The sequence below is a fragment of the Mus caroli genome, unplaced genomic scaffold (assembly GCF_978045245.1).
Source record: "Mus caroli unplaced genomic scaffold, Mus_caroli_1 scaffold_13, whole genome shotgun sequence".
Classification (NCBI taxonomy): domain Eukaryota; kingdom Metazoa; phylum Chordata; class Mammalia; order Rodentia; family Muridae; genus Mus; species Mus caroli.
In genome coordinates, this window is record NW_028227268.1 from 93,692,247 (window position 1) to 93,710,186 (window position 17,940).

The window sequence follows — 17,940 nt, forward strand, 5'->3', positions numbered from 1 at the left end:
TAATTGTGGGTGGAGACCATTCCTTGAGCACAGAATTCTGAAATATATAAACTGGAAAAAGCAAGCTGAGCACTGGCTTGAATGCATTCACTTTTTTGTCTGCTTCTTAATTGTCGGTGCAGTGTTACCAGCTGGACCAAGCTGCTGCCACCTCCACTGCCCTGCCACGTGGACAATGGCATCGTGAACTGTGAGCTATAGTAAACCTCTTCTTCCTGAAGTTTGTCAGAGAAACTAAGACAGCTGGTAGCCAACCTCTTGTGCTGTGATAACTAAAGATGTACCATGAAACATTGGTCTCACCAAGAGCAAGTTTACCCTAAACAACCCTCAGAGTGGCAATTACCACACACACATGTGTCCTCACATATGCAATGTTACTGGTGATCATATGACACAGAATTTCTTTTCTAAATTCCTAGGCATTTGAGTTTTGGAATGCATCGATAAAACCAGCAGTTACCAAAGGCTGTTACTGTAGACGATAAAGGGGTTGCCAGCAGCTCAGCCACTGAAATAACTAGCTAGATCAATACTGAGCCTGGCAATGACATTGCCTAAGTGACTGGAGACTTTTTCTGAGGCTTCAATCTATTGCAATACAACTAGCAAGTGTGACAGCAGTGAGGATTGTCAACTTGATAGAATCTAGAACACCTGGCAGTGATATTTAGGGGATGTTGGGATAGCATTTGCCAGATCCAAACATTTCTGAATGGCAAACTTTTGCAGGAACAGATGTACGGCAGTGCACGCCTGGATATGCTGAGAGCCATGGAAACTGTTTTGCAAGCTGCCACATTAGGCAAGTAATAATAAGAGCCAGTCTCAGTGCATAACCAGGACAGGTTTCAACTCATCAACCACCACACCCACTGTCTGAAAACATCCCAAGGAGGGTAAACATACATGTGATAAGAAGAACTGGGGCAGAGTTAATAGCTTCTAGGGAAGTCATATTACCGGAAACTGGGTCTTCTGCTGGGTGCAAGTGCAGCCGACATGCTGGGAAATCCAAAACTCCCCTTTCCCCCCAAATTTTTGTCAGATGGGGCTGTAAGAGGGACTCACCCCATTCCTGGAGTTTAAGGGTGGAGAGAGAAGAGCCCAATTGGAACAAGTGTGTCTCACACAAACCTTTCATTTCCTGGGCTGGCTGGAAACCAGAAACATATCATCTTCTCCACAGACAAGGGAGTTCAGTTTCAGATGATGCTGCAGCCAGAAGCAGAGAAAGATGACGCTTAGCACTGAACTCAGCTGGAGCCTTTCCTTCTAGGAGCTGCCTCTTCAGGGCAGACTGCATTCACTTTCCCTCAGAAATTTCAGAAGTAAAGGCAGGAGCCAGTGAGGCTCAATAGAATGGGATAATTTTGGAGCCACATAGAACTGACTTAGAATCCTCTAGTCCCTCACTTTATTAGACTGCCTATACCCCACCCTCCACATGTGTAAAGGAGGACCAATCTTCCATACTTGAGTATTCAAGACAGGGGCTGGAGAGATGGCTCAGCCACTATGAGTCTTTGCTGCTCTTGCAGTGGATGTAGGTTTAGTTCCAAGCTCCTACCTGGTACTACTTACTATCTGTAGCTCCAATTCCAGGGGACCCAGAAACCTTTTCTGACCTCTGCAGGCAGCAGGCATGTGGTGCACATACATACATTCTGGTGAAACATTCATGCCATAAAGTAAAATATCTAAAAAGATAATGTCTAGCAGAGTGACTGACACATGAGAGTTGCTCAATAAATAGAACCAGCTGTTACGCAATATGACTTAGAAAGAGAATGAAACTAATATTGACTGAAACAATTAGTTGGGTTTCACTTGGCAATATTTGTCAGGTCACCATGGGCTGGCTCGCTCACAATAAATGTTCAGGTCCAAATACTACTGTGCACAAATAGATGAGCTGTGAGTAAATAGTCTTTATTTGCATTACATTACTTTCCCACAGCCTTGTGATCTGCAACAGGCAAGTATCCTCTTGTTTTCTCAGTAGGAGAAACTGAGGTACAAAAGATCAACCGATTCTCTCAGTGAGTCAGAGGCACCTCCCCAAATAAAACCAGGAGCAACATGCTCTCTGCTCCTGTTGGCCTGGAACTGTTGTAACAAAAGATTCACACTGGTAGAAACCTCAGTGTGAGGAAGGAGGAGGCTAGCATACCAGAAGCGTACACCCTTATGTTTTTTTGTAATCTGGAAGTAAACTTGCCACAGCTGACTCTAGTCTCCAGAAGCCCCTGTTGGACACAGCTCTGTGTCAGTCCCTCCTCTCTTACTTGCATCCATTCTCACAGAAGCATGAAAAGACAGAATCCCACAGCTTATGATCTTCTGCAGGGTCTCCTGAGCTTAACCAATAGCTGCTGCCCTCGGGACTATATCCACTCCAGGAGTCAATCCCTCAAATCCTACTACCCGTAGAACCCATGCTAGTTCTTGAGCTTTCCACTCAGCTAATCAGAGGAAGTCAATGGAGCCTAGGTCAAATCAGACTGAGTTCCCCTCTTTGTTGTAGAGAGAAGACCAGTTTCATCAGAGATAAGCCAGTCTGAGCCCCCTGGCAGGACAAAATCACATCGGATTTTACTCCCCACTCTGTAGATCATTCTCTCACTTCTCCTGGTCTACTGCCCTCTAGGATTCCTATGAGACAGCTTCATGAAGTCCTAAGGAGAAGGAGGCTGAAGCCTATGGCCAAGAGACTGGCAGAAGCTGCTGAAGAACTGGTCCATCACATGGATATATCATGGTTCTATTAGAACAAGCATCTGGGACTTCCTCTCGATTCAGGTGTGTAGTATCCTGATGGTGTGTGCTGATGGGACAATAATTAATAATAATAATTAATAATAATAAGCAATCCTTATTAATCACAGCTAGCAGAGAGTAATTTGAACACGGAACAAAAAATTTGTGAATAAATGTTCATTGTTGGACCTTTGGGGTTTTGTTTGTTTGTTTTTTGAGACTGTGCTGCTCTGGCTGGCCTAGATGTCTCTATGGAGACCAGGCTGACCTCTGCCTGCCTCTGCCTTTGCCTCCCAAGTGCTGGTGATTATTTACCTGCTTCTCTATAAATCAATCCAAGTTCTCTTAGAGAAGCCACGAGAACTTAACCATGCTCCAGCCATGCTCAGGTAGAAACAAAACACCTGTCTCATTAATCATTTGTCCTTGAAAAATAACTCGGAGTCTGTTAACTGTTACAGCATCTAAGGGTCATGGATTCTCTGTAAACAGGGAGAAGAAACTCAAAGCAAGCATTTGGGACAAGTTAAAAGAGCCAAAGAATCTACCAACCTGGAAGATTTCATAGGCTTGAAGACTGCTGCCACGGTCACAAAGGCAATAGGAGACGCAGCAGCAGTCTGAGCTAGAAGGCTTGCTTTTAAAGCATGGTTGTGCTTCATCCTGGTTTCTCCTCTTTCCATTTTGCTCTCTAAATCTACTGCAGCATGGAAGCGCTTGCTCTCTGCACACTCCTCATGCCAATCTTCTTTCTAAGTGTTTTCTTTAAACATAATCTGCAGCTTCACTGGGATTATGTCATCTGGGTGCTATGCTAGGAGAGGTGACAACCCCTGGACCATGTTCTTGGTTTCAGTTCAAGTCTTAGGCTTTTCTAAGCCTTTCCATTGTGTTGGGGGGACATTTCACAGTCTGGTCTATGGAGGCACTGAGGACAAGAGCAGTGGACACCCTTACTTTGAATTTACCATGTGCCTCACATAGGACGGTGCTTGACTGGTCCCCACTGTCCAAGAATTCATTAGACACATTCTTGCCCCTGATACTTGCTGGAGCTTTGCTCCTTGCCAACAATGCTCACACTCCATTTCACTTATTGAAATCCCTCAGGTCCAAAATCAAGGTGCCTGAGATGCTACAGAAACCTGTTCTCTTGACAATTAACATACTATAAAAAGCATATTATTGTGTGTGTGTAAATCTTATCTCCTTAATTAGACCAAAGCTCAATGAATGCTTCATCTAGGTTAAAACAATTTTTGGGAACTCACAGCAGGAAGCCTTGACACCAAAGTAAGGGCAGGGCTCTTTCCGAATCAGATACAAATCAATGAGAGAAACAGAATCTATGTGACTTGCTATAAACACAGCAGCAAAGGAGCCAGACAGATATCAAAGCTGCCATTAGAGATAGCTAAAAATAATGCCCTTGCATATAGCTTGTATATTCTGATGCTGTTGTTGGCAGCCTAGGTTCTGCTTCAGCCAGCATAACATGGCCTTTAAGAAAGCATGTTGATGGCACACACCTTTAATCCCAGCACTCAGGAGGCAGAGGCAGGTGGATTTCTGAGTTCGAGGCCAGCCTGGTCTACAGAGTGAGTTCCAGGACAGCCAGGGCTACACAGAGAAACCCTGTCTCAAAAAAAACAACAACAACAAAAAAAAAACAAAAGGAGAAGAAGAAGAAGAAGAAGAAGAAGAAGAAGAAGAAGAAGAAGAAGAAGAAGAAGAAGAAGACCACATGCTAGCACAGGGCATTAAAGCAGCCATGGAAAAGCCAAACAGTCCCCAGAGATAGCAGGAAGGCCACATGGTTATTCATACAATCAGCAAAACAGGAAGCAAGCAGTAAGAGAAGAAAGGCTGAGCTAGTCTCAGCTCCAGAAAAGCAGTTTGGTAGGTAAACTGACTGGCTGGGGCTTACCTTTCTGTATGTATTATCTCAGGGCAAACAGACACTTATCTCTTATCAATCTGAGAAGTATAATGGCCAATTTACCCTGAGCTTACCTGATGGGAGGAGCTTCCCCGAGGGACCTGGGGTACAGCTCAAAGAGGAGCCAGGACAGTTGTCAGCTAGATAAGAAAAGCCACTTCCAGAAAACAAATAGTTTTAAGTTAATATCTGTACAAGGGCCCTGAGCCATTGCAGCATAATGCAGTGTGATTAGAGGAGAGTCTAAAAATCAATATTGATTGGGCAGCCAATATAGCACCTATGAAAATAGCCAGTCAATGGGTCTTCTCCTTCAAGAATCTGGCACCCATGACCCTCTGCAGCACTAGTAATAGATCTCTTTAAACCAAAACAGTGTCCAGGGGCTGAGAGACAATGAAAGTCAAACTGGCAGGAACATCTCTATACATTTCAAGAAAGAGAGAAAGGAAGGAAGGAAGGAAGGAAGGAAGGGAGGGAGGGAGGGAGGGAGGGAGGGAGGAAGGAAGCAAGCAGCTGGGTGCTGGCATACTCAGGAAGCAGAGGCTGGGGCATCCCTGGGAGTTCAAGGCCAGCCTGGCCTACAGAGAGAGTTCCTGGACAGGCAGAGCTACATAGAAAAATCTTGTCTTGAAAGACAAACAAACAAGCAAGCAAAACAGAAGGAGGAGGAGAAGGAGAAGGAGAAGGAGAAGGAGAAGGAGGAAGAGAAGGAGAAGAGAAGGAGGAAGAAGAGGAGGAGGAGGTGGAACAAGAGGAGGAAAAGGAGGAGGAGAAGCTAAAATAAGACAAAGCCCCTGAAGGTGGTCCATCTTCACCACCCTTATGACTCCTACTCACTAACTATAGTGAGGAGAAGCAGGTTGTTGCAGCCCTACACAACATCCAATAACTGCCCATCCAGACACTTGACACATCTGCTCAGCATCCTAATTCACTCTGTGTGAAGTAAATAAAGAGAGTAGGTCTGGGAACAATAAGAAAGCAGGGTGAGTGGAGATAGATACAGAAATGATTACCAAGTATTGGAGATGCCACTGAGTCCTTGGTCATATAAAGGAAAGAGCATAGTGGGAGGGTGGCCCTATGGCATCCTCACCAGGACCTATTTCTGGAACCTTGGAGCTGGGTTACATTTTGAAAGTGCCGAGATGTCAACTTCCTAAGATCTCACCTTACCTCTTTCTTTTTTCTCCATCACAGTAAGAAGGAACACTCTATTTACTTAGCAATCATTTACAATTTTCTTTTGGATTAGGCTGATTCTATCAGAGAAGCCAAGTATCTGGTAGGCACCTAGCAACATGAATTCCTGATAAATGAATCAAAGAAATGTCTTCTTCACAGAGGCAATGGACTCAGGACATGGAGGCAGTGTGGCATTAGCCTAGACCCAGCTCAGAAGGGAGCCCCTTCATGACAGGCAAGGGCTCCTGAACTGCTCTGCCAGGAGAGAGCTCTTGGCTCCTTTGATTCTTTCTCAGAATCTAACATTCTAAGAGAATTTAATAAAATTTGCCATGCACGTGTGCCTTTTTCCTTCCGAAGCCTGGCTTTCTCAGCTTCTGGCTGGCAGTTGGTAAAGTACAAAGTCTCCATTGATCAATGAATCCCTGATGATCACCAGGGCTGTCCCCCACAGTGGTGACCAGCTTCCTATGTCTCTTCATCACCAAGTGGGAAGGCTTTGTGTTCCACCAGCCACAGCAGATGTGCTTTAAAGTACAACCTGACATGAACTCCTTGGTGACCAGCTTATGCTGCTGCCATGATACCCTACATGGCTACTGAATGTCCCTGCTCCCTAGGCAAACTCAGCCTGCAGCTCCCGAGGCAAAAAGGGCAAAAATGCCAATAAAACTTGAGATAACAAATGGGGGTGGGGAGACTCTGACTTCAGTCAATGCCTAGCACCCTATGACAGGCATCCAATTTCTTCTATGGCTCCTGTTGTCCTTAGAGAGAAGAGGCTAAACCAAAACCTCTGAAGGTCAGACCTGAAAAGTGAAAAATGTCCAAGAGTCCTATCAAACCATAAGGCAGAAAATGAGCTTCTGGCAAATAGCAGTTACTCATGAAACATCTGCTAAATAATAAGCACATAAAAGCAGCTGAGATATGGCTCAGGTCCCTTCAAGCATTTTCTGAAAAGACAGACAGTACTAATAACTGGTGTGCTCTCAGCACATTCCCTTCCTGCCTCGCTGTGTCATTTTCCCTTTTCACATGTCATCCATCACATTTGATCTTTGCACCAAGGAAAGGGCATTGGAGCTAGGCTGAGAAATCATATCTAGTTTGTAGTTGGCAAAATTAAAACAAAGAAAAGTGACTCAGAAGGCAGATGGCAGTCATGAGGAGGGAACCCTGACTCCTAACTACAGGTTCCTAAGCACTCTCCCACTTCAGCCACCACTCCCCTGAGAGGAGACAGGATTCAGGGTGCAACAACATCTGGTTCCTGCTCAGCTCAGCAAGGACTTGGGGTGATGAAGTATTTATATGAAAGACCTTGCACTTTGGATCAAATGTCTGCTCCTGCCTGGATTACCTCACAGTAAAGTAGGCTAATGCCCATGTCGGTTCCTGCTCCCTAGTTGCCTCTGGTCATGGTGGGGTCATCACTCCAGCTTGCATATGGAGTACTGAGTTAGGAAAATAATCAATGGAGATTTGGAGACACAAGTACGTACTCAACTGCAGAGCTCATGTGTTCTTCTGAGAGCTCTGATCTACTTATATTTCTGTTGCTGAAATAAAACCATGACTAAAAGCATCTTGGGGAAGAAAGGTGTTTTGTTTGTTTGTTGTTTTTAATTTACAGGTTACAGTCCGTCAGGGAAGAAAGCCAAGGCAGGAACCTGAAAACAGGAACTGAAGCAGAGACTATGGAGAAAGGCTACTCACTGACTTCTTCCTTGTGGTTTGCTCAGCTTGCTTTCTTGTACAACCTAATACCACCTACTCAGGGGTTGTATCTCACACAGTGGGCTGGATCTTCTCACAGAAATCATTAATAAGGAAAATGCCCCATAGGTCACTCTTCCAAGGAAAATTAACCAGCATATTTCCACAGGGCTCCTCATGTGACCACCTTGTGGGAAGAAAGCTCAAATGTGGGGGACTGAGAGTGTGAAGACAGTGGACAAGTGCTCACTCTCCCAGGGATGTCTGTTCTACTTGGTAGTCCAGGGTTGGCCTCTGTTGGGTTCTTCATCAGCTCATTAGCCTGGCATGCTACCATTGTGAGTGTGCTCTATTTATCAACCTCTTGCATTCCAAAGAGTCCTGGATCTGCCTCCTTTACAAAATAATACTGAGAGCGAATGTATTTGGTGTTGGTGCTATCATCTTGTGGATGCTAGGTGAGCATTCTGTTACTAAGCTATATCATCTTTTAATTTTTTTTTTTTTAATTTTGAGACAGATTCAATAAGTTAACCAGAATACTTTGTATCCCAGATTGGCCTTGAATTTGTAATCTTCCTATCTCAGCCTTCCAAGTTGTTACTGAAATTAAAGATCTTTACCACCAGGCTTGATTTATAAACTTTTTCCTATAAATAATACACAATAATTACATAACTCATCAGTATGCTACTGGTTATTCTTTTTTTTTTTTTTTTTTTGGTTTTTCGAGACAGGGTTTCTCTGTGTAGCCCTGGCTGTCCTGGCACTCACTTTGTAGACCAGGCTGGCCTCGAACTCAGAAATCCGCCTGCCTCTGCCTCCCGAGTGCTGGGATTAAAGGCGTGCGCCACCACGCCCGGCGCTACTGGTTATTCTTAAAGGCATGTGCGTGTGTACATGTGTGTCTCTGTGTGTGTACATGCATGCAGATGCCTGCAGAGGATCCCATAGTGAGAGTGAGCCACCTGACTTGGGTGCTGAGAATCCAATTAGGGTCTTCTGGAAGAGGAGCAAATGCTCTCAGCCACTGCACCATTTCTCTAGCATCCAGGACTGGCTGCTTTTTCATTCAACCCACATCTATGCAGCTTCAGCTCCCAGGAGGCTGGTCCTTGGTCATACAGAGCTTCCTGACAGTTAGCTACCACTTGGCCAGTGGGGGATGGCCAGTGGGGGATACCCAGTGGGGAAAGTGAGGGGAGGGCATCTTCCCAACCCCTCCCTGCTCTGGGTGCCCTGTTTGCAACAGTAGCCCATAGCTGTGTGTCCCTGATTTATGGCAGCGTCCACAGTCTCTATTTCTATAGTCCCCCATACTCATAACTCAAATTCAGGGTCTCCTTCCCCCAGGAAGGTAATAATTAGCTTCGGATAAATAAAGTCTCTGGGCCTTAAACATTCTTTATTTGTTCCTTTATCACTATATTTATCCATAATCCCTTTATAACTTTTTTACCCATTTGAGATAAATTCTCATTTCCTGTCTGGCCCCTAACTGACATATTCACATGTCCTCAGGACCTCCAGGTCCTGACCATTCTGCTGTCCTTCCCTTGCTTGGCAATAGAGAAATGTTTGCCTTTAATTAGCTGAAAAGTTTGGCCGTGCCCTCTAGGAGATGAGACCAAAGTGTTCAATGCTTTCTAATTCCAGGCAAAAGTGTCTTATCCTTCCTCCTCTCCATCTTTCTGGAGTCAGGCCCAGGAGCACACTCTTATAGAGCAACTCAGTGTGGGCTGTCAGCAATCTGCCACCATTGTCAAGAGTACAGAGAAACCTCTGAGGTCCCGAATTTTCTGGAATGTAACGATTCTGCTGATCCTGTTTGGCGATTGCTATTCCAATTTCAAGATGCTGAAATCACTTCTTTGTTCTTTTGCTGAGTAAGTAGGGCCCCACTAAGAGTCTGGAGGAAGAGTTGCTCGGTGTGTGTTTGTGTTGTGTGGGGTTGGGTGGGAGTTATTTTCACAAGCAGTAGCCTCCAGCTGACCCCTTCCTCAAAATAATGCTGCTACCACCCCCCAGTTTTTGACATTAAATGAACATACACAACAGGAACAGAGTCTGTGTGGGATCCAGGGTCCTCCTACTCTTTCATTTTTACCCTCCAACTTCTAGTAACTGCAGCCTTCTCGGATACACTATGACACTGGTGCCTTTGATGACTTCATCTCATGCTTATTTACCGAAGGCCTGGCATGAGCCTGGGAAACAACAGCAACCACTGTCTCAGCTCTTCAGGACCTCAAGGCAAACAGGCCTTTTGGATTCAGATGCTTTGGGGAGTCATGGAGAGGTGGTCACTGATGGTGATCGCTATGCTCCTGAGCAGGAGCAGTTTAGGGCAGGGAGCACGTTCACACAGACAAGCCCCCACTGCTCTCTGAACACTTTACCATCAAGGAAACAGGAGAGAGGGGGTGTCACTTAGTGGCAGAGCTCCTGTCTAGCATGCCTAAGGCTCTGGTTCTGTCTCAAGCACTGCAAAGGAAAAAGGAACCAAGGATTACAGAATGAGTCCAGCACAATAGGAAGGCTCCCAGAGCATTCTCAAAGCAGTACAAATCCAGTCTGTTCTCCCCAGCTTAACCTCACGCTTTCAGCCTGCAGGCACACCCAGAGCAGCTCAACAGAACTTGCAGACCTGACTGCCTTCCAGTGCCCTAGATCCTAGTGTCACCCAACACCTCAGATTATACCATAATAAGCAAAGAATGCACTCTCTTGAGTGGTTGGAAAGACTCTGGAAGAAGACTGCCCATAAGCATTGCTGTTCAAGCCCATGACTTCTGGTGGCAGATCCATCCATTGGCACAGAAGGCTAAAGGCCCAGCCCATAGCTCCATCTGGAGGCACCTCAGAGAGGCCCCTAAACATCCACCTTGTTGGAACTACTTCAGAGCTAAACTTTTCTCAAGTCCAGTCCTGCTTCCTTTCTTCCTTGTTCACAGTGCTAACATCAAGAAAGCTTGCTAATGAACAACCTGCACCCACATCATCTCTAAGTAGGTTTTGAAGGCACCTGACTCCACACTAGCTATTACATATTACAGAGTGTAGCCTCCCCCAGCCTTGAGCAGGCTGATTCAGACCTTGCTGCCACCGTGAATGAGACCACCTGGGGTGGAGCCTTCTGACCTAGAGGGTTCTATTGTTTTGCCACCTGCAGCTGCTCTTCTCCAAGACTCCTCTACAGCTGAGAGGCTGAACTGACTTTTTGAGATATTCCTGAGAGAGCTGACAACCTGTGGAATTGATGACCTAATGCTAACAGCTCTGACAGACTAGTACTAACAGTTTGGCAACAAAGCATCAAGAAGCCTGGCATGGCAGGAGATGGGCCTCCCCCTATATAAGCACAGACTGCTAGTAAACATCGGGCCATGATCAGAAAATTGGTCTTGATCTCTTTACTTCTCTCGCCATTCCCTCCTTTACAGCTCCCGCAGGCAGCTACAGAAGGCGCCTGAACACTAAACAGGGACTTAAATACGGGTGGATCAACCGAGAGAACGCTGTCTTGGTAGAGCTCTACAGGAAGATTAAGAAGATGTATCCAGCACAGTGAGCAACACTTTGTATTCATGATAGCGCTGGCTTTAAATTTCATCTTTTCGAAATTGTTGCTGTAGGTGCAAAAGGATACAGGCTAGACTGAGTCAGCGTTGGCCCAAGCGCTGATATCAGCTAGGGGTTGACAGTGAAAAATGGGAGTGAAAAAGAAAACAGGCATTTGTCCACAGTCAAAAACTGCATCAGGCGAAAAAAAAAAAAAAAATAGGGCGTAAAATAATAAAATAAAATAAAATAAAATAAAAAGAGTAAAAAAATAAAAAAAAAATGAATTTCAGAACTCTCCCAGAGACAGAGGGAAATCCGGAGACGTCCAGCCTTCTCTCTGGCCCCTACAAGAGACACTCTTAGATCTGGTTACATCAAGTTCTCTACCTTCTCTATATTGTCTGTGTTTGGTGCACCAATATGTCCACGTGTCAATTCATGTCTGTCTTTGTTTTGCTTTATGAATGACTGTTGTTCTATGTTTCATGTTTTCAAAAAAAAAAAAAAGAAAGAAAGGTTAAAACTTTATCTGCTGGCTTTCAATCTCTTGATTTAGTCAGTTTACACAGTGGAGGCTGATTTAATTTGCCCTACACTGTAGCCAGGAGTTATACACAGTAGGATAGCTCCTGCTTAAAAAAAAAAAAAAGGAGTCTACAATTTCTTAGCTCTAAGGCAAAAAAGCTAATAGTTGTTTTTTCCTAGAAAAATCTCTACAATTGGGTTCAACAAATGACAAAGCACTTTTTATCTTAAAATTATAGCTAAAAAAAGTAAAATTCTTTGATTGGTCTAAATTTATAAGATTCGTGTAGCCATTTCATTTGGTTTCTGACTGGTCTTAAAGGTATAAATATGCTCTACATGTCTTGGTCATGAAATATTGGCTTATATAAGTTATTGGGTATGATTAAAAAGGTGTGGGGGGGTCGGTATGGGGGACTTTTGGGATAGCATTGGAAATGTAAATGAGGAAAATACCTAATTAAAAAACAAAAACAGAGCCCGGCGTGGTGGCGCACGCCTTTAATCCCAGCACTCGGGAGGCAGAGGCAGGCGGATTTCTGAGTTCGAGGCCAGCCTGGTCTACAGAGTGAGTTCCAGGACAGCCAGAGCTACACAGAGAAACCCTGTCTCGAAAAACCAAAAAAAAAAAAAAAAAAAAAAACAAAACAAAACAAAAAAAGGTGTAACATTGGTTACCAGAAAGTTAACTTTAAATTGGTCACTCAGGGTTAGAGTCATTTTAAATAACAACACGTGGCAAAAGCCAGCCCCCAAAACCAGGCCTCTAGGATACTTCTAAATTGAGATATTTTATGTAATTCTTATCCTAAAAAAGTGGATTATAAGAGATGAGATACAAAACAATGTCTCTATATTAATGAAGCATTAAAATTTACAATGTCATGCATTCATATGTATAAATTGGCAGCCAAACTTCATAACATTAAAGTGATGTTTCTGATATTGATTTTTAAGATAATAAATTGTTTAAAATTGGGTTTTGCTTACCAAAAGTTATATATATATATATATATATATATATATATTCTAACGTTGCATAAAATACTTAAAAATTATGGTTAAAATTGCCAATGTTCCATTGACTGCAGTTTGCAGTTTAATTGCAAATTTAAGATCTTTAATTCACCTATATATTGTAATTAGGATGATTACAAGAGTAATCATCTTATGAGAGTGCTAATGCAGCTCTCTGGAGCCATCCGGCCATACAAAACAAAGACAGACTTATCTATATATTCATCTTTGTGCAAAAATTGGACTCTCCTACAATCAGTTTGGCTAAGGTTGCTGCCTTGCAGGGGATTACCATCCATACAAGCAACTTTTTCACAATACTAAAGTTATAAGAAATGTTTTAAGTATAATCATGTTAATAAAGACTGTCCGAAATTGGAGAATCGACAGTGAAATTGTTTCTCACTACAGGGCCAAGACTCAGGAGGCAGTATGCTCAAATTAAAATAAATAAATTAATTAATTAATTTACATTTGAGTTAATACAAAGCTCAGAGCAGCCTCAGCGGCTTATGCAGTGTTTCTTTTGTTTTGCAAACTGTGCCTGGGGAAGTTCTTGCCTGTCTTCAGGGGAATTTCTTTTTAGCTAAAACAACATTGTTACAGATTTATCCAGATGTTGTTCTAAATAAAGTTTAAATTCAAAATTTACAAAAAGTCAATCAGAGCCGGGCATTGTGGCACACTCCTTTAATCCCAGCACTCGGGAGGCAGAGGCAGGCGGATTTCTGAGTTCAAGGCCAGCCTGGTCTACAAGGTGAGTTCCAGGACAGCCAGGGCTACAGAGAAACCCTGTCTCAAAAAACCAAAAAAAAAAAAAAAAAAAAAGTCAATCAGGCTGTAAAACTTATAAAAGCATTACAATCTGGCTTGCCTACTTCATATAAAATTATTATAGATTTGAAAATTTGTTTTTTCCTTTGCGTCCTGATAATTGTAAAGGGTTTGCTCCTAGTAAACTGGTGATCACTGGACAATTTTGCCTCTAGGTATGGCTTATATAGTTTTACATTATGTAAAAAAAAAAAAAAATGTTATTGTCTCTGCTTCAATACAAGAAGCTAAGAGTTTGAATCTTTCAGTGTATATTGTTTCCTAAGTGAAAAGTATTTTATTAGCTAATGCCTCTAAAGGGAAGTTTACTTCAAATCTTTGCTCTCACACAATGAGCTTTAAAGTTCTGCAGAGTAGCCGTTGCTCCAGAAAAAGATTCAGAGGCAAAATCTTTTTAATATTTAAAGTTTTAGTTATACTAGAAAATTGTGGTACAAATTTTTGTTTTGTTTTGTTTTGTTTTGTTTGTTTTGTTTTTCGAGACAGGGTTTCTCTGTTTAGCCCTGGCTGTCCTGGAACTCACTTTGTAGACCAGGCTGGCCTCGAACTCAGAAATCTGCCTGCCTCTGCCTCCTGAGTGCTGGGATTAAAGGCATGCACCACCACATCCGGCCAAAAAATTTTTTTAAAAAATTGATTTGCTTCAATTTTTTTTTTCTCAAAAGCTCCCAGGAGATAGATGTTAATTGGCTAAGACCTCACCTTAAGGTCTTAAAGTGACTTAAACCTTTGTTAGATGTTATCAAGAGAGATACAAATTAACTAGTAAAGAACAAAAGATTTTACAAAAAAAAAATTTTTAAAGCTTTTATAATTGTTATCAATTATAATCAATGGTAATTAAATATTAGCTACTTATTTTATTTATGGTTATTAAATGTGCACACAGCAATTCTTTGACAAAAAAAAAATTAATGTAAAATCATCTTTCTTCATCTCCAAGTAAAGTTTTAACATCCTATTATAAGGCTGCTGTGGTGCTAATAAAAAATTGTAAGATAAATTCATGTATTTAAAAAAAACTATAACAAAAATTGTGTCTTAAAAACCTGACAAAGTATCTGTTCCTTATTCCAAACAGCAATTAAATTGGTTATTGCAAAATATTGATATTTGCCCTATTGCATAACAAACTTTTAGATAAAATTGATATTCATTATCCTAAAGATAAGCTGTTAAAATTTCTTTTATACATTCTTTTTTATTTTCTATAAATTCATGCATGCATGCATCCCATTTACTATATTTAAAAACAGCCTTCTATGGGAAAAAAGTGTATGTGATTGGATCATGTTTATTCTTTTGTGTTTCCTCCTGCTTCAGTACAAATAATTAAATTATGTGCTATAGATGGTGTTTTAAAATGTTAAAATAAACAATCTTTAATTTGATATATATATATATATATATATATATATATATATATATATATCAGCGCTTACAATTGCTTAAAATTGTTTGTCCCTCACATACTATGAATTCTCAAATTTGCAATTGTTTATGCATATACTATTCATAAAAAAATGCTGTTCTTTTAAAAAGACTGTCTCAGGGCGGTGATGGTGCACGCCTTTAATCCCAGCACTGGGGAGGCAGAGGCAGGTGGATTTCTGAGTTTGAGGCCAGCCTGGTCTACAAAGTGAGTTCCAGGACAGCCAGGGCTACACAGAGAAACCCTGTCTCGAAAAACCAAAAAAAAAAAAAAAAAGGACTGTCTTTGGACATTTAAAAGTTTTGTTCTAGATGCTTGGACAAGACCTCTTAAGGCAATGCCACACAAGATTTATATCCCAGGCAGATTATAGACCTTACACAAAAATAACTGGCCATATAATCTCATTCTTTACATCATCAAAATAGTAATGGCTTAAGATAATATTTTGGTTATTTTAAATAATGTACATGTCAAATTGTAAAAATTTGTTTAGTATCCTCAGTTTCTACCTGTTTCCACATAATGGTGTTAATTCTTGAGGACTTATACTTAATTGTCGCAAATAGATACTCTTATTTCTGATTAATAAATAAATATATAAAATATACACATATGACTATTGATACCTTTTCAGGCTTTCTAGTTACAACTACTCTACAAGAGAAACAACTAAGGGGCTGGTGAGATGGCTCAGTGGGTAAGAGCACCCGACCGCTCTTCTGAAGGTCCAGAGTTCAAATCCCAGCAATCACATGGTGGCTCACAACCATCCGTAACGAGATCTGACTCCCTCTTCTGGAGTGTCTGAAGACAGCTACAGTGTACTTATATATAATAGATAAATTAATTTAAAAAATCAGTCTAAAAAAAAAAAAGAGAAACAACTAAAAGTGTCATTGCCTATGTTAAAAAAATTTTTTTTAATATACTTGGTGTTCCAAATCAGATTAAAACAGATATTAGAACTGGCTATAACTGTCAAGTATTTGACATGTTTTATCAACAATTTAATGTTATCCATGTTACTGAAAATTTTTTATATAATTCTCAAAGACAAAGTATTGTGAAATTTTAAAAACTATAACTTCTTAAAAAACAAAGAAGGGGAGGAATTATATCCCCATGCTCATTATTTAAATCACATTTTTATTTTAAAAAATTTAAAATTTGGATGTCAAAGAACTTACTAAATGCCTTATAGTATCTTAAAACTAGGTATACTCATGTCTAGGTGAGATGAAAAGGGTCTACTTATTGTCATATGGCTTGATCCTGAACAGGTACTTAATATGAGGAAGAGGACATGCTTGTGTTTTCTCCACAGAATGCTGCGGGAACATGACAGCTGCCAGAATGATTCCTGTGACAGGCTGACCTGTGAGTTTGCTGAATGCCCTGACAATGGTGACAAGAAAGCTGATCTGGGTATATGTTCTTGACCCACCTTTGTTTGCCTTTGTCCCAGATTAGACAAGCTAAACTGCCTTGCTTCAAGCTTCTTAACCTTATGGGACAGAGAACATTAGAGACCGGGAAACTGACTTAGAAAAATTAATCATAAGGAGGAGTTACAATGACTCTTCTCTTTCCTTTAATGTGACCAGTTACTCTAACTCAATCTTGGACTGGTCTAGTAATAATTCCAATATTAGAGATTCCTATTATGAAGATAGCTAAAAATCTTTATTAGCTAGCAGAGTTAACTTGGATCTTAGCCTATTTACATGAGAAACAGCCTTTCTGTTGATACTCAACAGCCACCTCTCCTACACCCCGAGGCCAGAGTTTGAGCTTGATCATTGCTAATTTGCAACTGAATAGAGTACCTGGACTTCCCCAAAGACAGCCTTTATCCTGTTGCTTTGAACTCTCTCCTTTGTATTTCAAGCAGGTCAGTCAACACCCTACAGGCTCCTCTTCAACCATCCTGTAGGCTTACCTTCAGCAAGCACAGGTGGCAGAAATCCATCAATATGAAGAAACAGATTGAATATATATATATTGTGGCTTTGGTCTGATTGGGAATAAGGTGTGCTATGACAGGCCACAGAGATTTCTGGACTATTCCAAAATCTAAGACAGAAGTATGTGCCAAGAGGCCGTGATTTATCAATAATACACCACAGAGCCATGTTTGTGCAAAATAAACACAAGCAATCTACACATACTCTCCTTGAGGGATAGAAATAGTTCATAGAAAATCTAAGTTCCCAAGCCAGGCACAGCCGCCAGCCACCATAATTCCCAGGCAGGATCATGGAGCATAAATAAATTTCATGCCCCAGTCCAACTAACTTTTATTATATATTTAGAGAGGAATTGTAGCCTCCCACAGCCTTGAGCAGGCTGATTCAGACCTTGCTGCCACTGTGAATGAGACCACCTGGGGTGGAGCCTTCTGACCTAGATGCTTCTACTGTTCTGTCACTGGCTGCTGCTCTTCTCCAAGACTCCACTACCACTGAGAGGCTGAACCTATCTTTCTGAGATATTCCTGAGAGAGCTGACAACCTGTGGAATTGATGACCTAATGCTAACAGCTCTGACAGACTAGTGCTAACAACTTAGCAACCAAGCCAAGAAGCCTAGCGTGGCAGGAGATGGGTTTTCCCCTTTTATAAGCACAGACTGATAGTAAACATTGGGCCATGATCAAAAAATTTGTCTTGATCTCTTTACTTCTTTCACTGTTCCCTCCTTTACAGCTCCAGCCTCCCACTCAAAAACCCAGTTCGTGTGGCCCCAGGTGGCTACAACAGAGTGCTACTAACCATTGAGAGATCTTTACCTGCTGGCCCTGGTCAGACAACTTCTATCTTTAGAGAATGTAGCTGGATGTCATATCACTCACTGCCACAGCATGTGCCATCAGAGCACAGGAGCTGAATAGGTAATTCCTTCACTTGGAGAACCACATCTGCCTTAACCAACCAGCCAGATAAGGGTACAGATAATTCTT

The 17,940-nt window shown here is 41.7% G+C and overlaps 1 long non-coding RNA gene across 7 annotated transcripts in view; it reads left to right on the top strand.

Moving 5' to 3' along the window:
- LOC110304346 (uncharacterized) overlaps nt 1-17,622 on the top strand; it is a 47,894-nt gene extending 30,272 nt beyond the window's left edge. The window contains exons 2-7 of one of the 7 annotated variants that reach the window (XR_015044794.1): nt 2,651-2,802; nt 7,524-8,064; nt 9,263-9,492; nt 11,050-11,173; nt 16,306-16,406; nt 17,294-17,622. This is a non-coding gene — a long non-coding RNA (uncharacterized LOC110304346). Of the gene's footprint in view, nt 1-2,650; nt 2,803-7,523; nt 8,065-9,262; nt 9,493-11,049; nt 11,174-16,305 lie in introns of all 7 variants that reach the window. The other 6 variants (XR_003837951.2, XR_015044795.1, XR_003837953.2 and 3 more) reach the window with 6 other exon arrangements.
- The last annotated feature ends 318 nt before the right edge of the window (nt 17,623-17,940 follow it).